Raw genomic sequence first — 2,471 nt, 5'->3', positions numbered from 1 at the left:
GTCTCACCGCGCTCCGCGGAGCGATCCTGGGGGGCGGCTGCGTGGAGCCGGGCAGAGCCCGCAGCTGGGGCTGCTTCCCTCCGCTCCCTCCGCAAGGACTCCGCGGGGTCCCTCGGCTCCGTGCGTCCCTTCGGAAGCGCCTCAGCTATGCGTGGCCGCTGTCGGTGCGCTCCGCTGCTGCCTGGGGCGTTGCGGCAGAGCTGAGAGTTGTGGGTGCCCGTCTGCTGCGAGCCGATGGAGAGCTGAGCGCTGGGAGAAGACAAAACTCGCAGAAAGAGCAAACTCAATGGATTGGAGTGGCAGAGGGCTTTCTGGTTTTGGTGCGTTATTATCAGTTCTGTTACCTGTTAACTTTATCTAACTGCGGGAGTTGTGTGGAGGAGTCCTACTCCCCTCCGAGGGAGCTGACAGCTCCGTGGTGTAGCTCTGCCCGCCTCCGAGCTCCACGGGGCATGGGCACATCCAGGGGCTCTGCGTGGTGTTGTATTGAAGGTGTTCGTTGTGTTGGTTTGCCCGTTGTAAGTTAGGTACATGCGAGCATATAAACAGGAGGGAGAACGGCTGTTTGTGAGGGTGGGTGGTGATAGGACAAGAGGGAATGGTTTTAAAGTGAGCCAGGGGAGGTTTAGGTTGGATGTGAGGAGGAAGTTTTTCATGCAGAGGGCGGTGAGGCAGTGGAACAGGTTGCCCAAGGAGGCTGTGGATGCCCCATCCCTGCAGGCATTCAAGGCCAGGCTGGATGTGGCTCTGGGCAGCCTGGGCTGCTGGTTGGCGACCTGCACACAGCAGGGGGTTGGGACTGGATGAGCGCTGTGGGCCTTTGCAACCCAGGCCAGTCTGTGATTCCATGATATGCACCAGCAAAGAAATTTTATTCTGATTGATACCTGAAGTTCTGTTTGTGTTTAAAGTGATTTTATGGTTTGAATGGGTTTTCTTTGTTCTGAAAAACATTGTTTATTAGAGTGCATCTTCCTTGTTCCCCTGTTTTGTTTAAAATATGACAGCACGCGGCAGGCTCTCAGGCCACCACCAAGCAGGACGTGTGCTCTGCTGGCAGGCAGCAGCCCATGGCTCAGTTCTTGGGCTCTTGTCACATTGGTTGTCATCGTGGTGTCTGAGTCACAGAATCATTATGATTGGAAAAGGCCACTAAGATTATCTAGTCCATTGCTATCAGATCATGACCAGTAACCATAGAATCCCAGACTGGCCTGGGTTGCAAAGGCCCACAGCGCTCATCCAGTACCAACCCCCTGCTGTGTGCAGGTCGCCAACCAGCAGCCCAGGCTGCCCAGAGCCACATCCAGCCTGGCCTTGAATGCCTGCAGGGATGGGGCATCCACAGCCTCCTTGGGCAACCTGTTCCAGTGCCTCACCACCCTCTGCGGGAAAAACTTCATTCTAAAACCGTGTCCCTAAGAGTCTCTTCTAAGCACTAAACACCCTGAACAGTTGCATGTTGCTCTGACTTTGTGGTTTCTTCCTTTCTCCTCCTCACAGGGAAAAAGAAGTAAGTCTTGATAAGAACTGTGGTATATATGTGAAGGACTGTTACACTGCACTCTGTGTGAGATGACAAATCTGGCTAAGGGCCAGCAGTGGTGTAATGCTGTGCATGTTGTGCACTGCTTTACAACTGGATCACTTAATAGGGCAGTGCAAGGGCCAAGTCAAGGTAAGCAGAAAGCTTGCTCTAGTTCCTTTGGTTTTGGGGAAGATGATTCTGTTTGAACACATTAACATTATCATGGAACCTTTAGTTTCTGATGAATGGTAGCCCAACTGCTTGACCTGAAGTCCCTCAACTCTTGGAAAGCGGAGAAAACAGCAGGACAAGGGGAAATGGCTGGAAGTTGAGGGAGGGCAGATTTCAGTTGGCTGTCAGGGGGAAGTTGTTTGCTGTGAGAGTGGTGAGGTGCTGGAACAGCTGCCCAGAGAGGCTGTGGATCCCCGTCCATCCCTGGAGGTCCCTGGAGGGCCCTGGGCAGCCTGGGCTGCTGTGAGATGTGGAGGTTGGTGGCCCTGCATGGCACAGGGGGGTTGGAGCTTCGTGATCCTTGAGGTCCCTTCCAACCAGGCCTTTCTATGATATGGTCTTCACACCTGACTTTGGTTTTCCAGGTACCATCTTCCTCTGTGGCAGGGGACTGGAGCCCTGTCAGCAGGGCTGAGCACAGGCTGTCTGCTGCCTTGTTTCCTCCGTGGCTGGAGATGCAGAGTGCTTGGCTGAGTTCCTGCACTAGGCGTGGGATGCAGCCCGGCGTGGGAGGCACACTCAATTCAGTTGAGCGACATGCAGGTCTTGAACAGCTTGAGCGGGGCAGCCTGCTTTAGATGAATACAAGTGAATAGTCCCTTTGGATGTTAAAAGCCTCCAAAAATAGTTATAAAGGCTCAGCTAAATTTAATACGGCTCTAATGTCAATGGAAGGATTAGAACATTTGGGATTTGCACCAGTTAGCATTAA

At 53.4% G+C, this 2,471-nt stretch overlaps 1 long non-coding RNA gene across 1 annotated transcript; it reads left to right on the top strand.

Annotated features, from left to right (window-relative positions):
• Positions 1-1,397: 1,397 nt before the first annotated feature.
• On the top strand, positions 1,398-2,471 carry LOC109366341. The gene is made up of 2 exons (XR_004159068.1): positions 1,398-1,678; positions 2,125-2,471. It is a non-coding gene; the product is annotated as an uncharacterized LOC109366341 (long non-coding RNA).

The sequence above is a fragment of the Meleagris gallopavo genome, chromosome 2 (genome assembly GCF_000146605.3).
Source record: "Meleagris gallopavo isolate NT-WF06-2002-E0010 breed Aviagen turkey brand Nicholas breeding stock chromosome 2, Turkey_5.1, whole genome shotgun sequence".
In the NCBI taxonomy this organism is placed as follows: domain Eukaryota; kingdom Metazoa; phylum Chordata; class Aves; order Galliformes; family Phasianidae; genus Meleagris; species Meleagris gallopavo.
The sequence above is the reverse complement of the archived record's forward strand: the minus strand, read 5'-3'. Positions and strand labels throughout refer to the sequence as shown.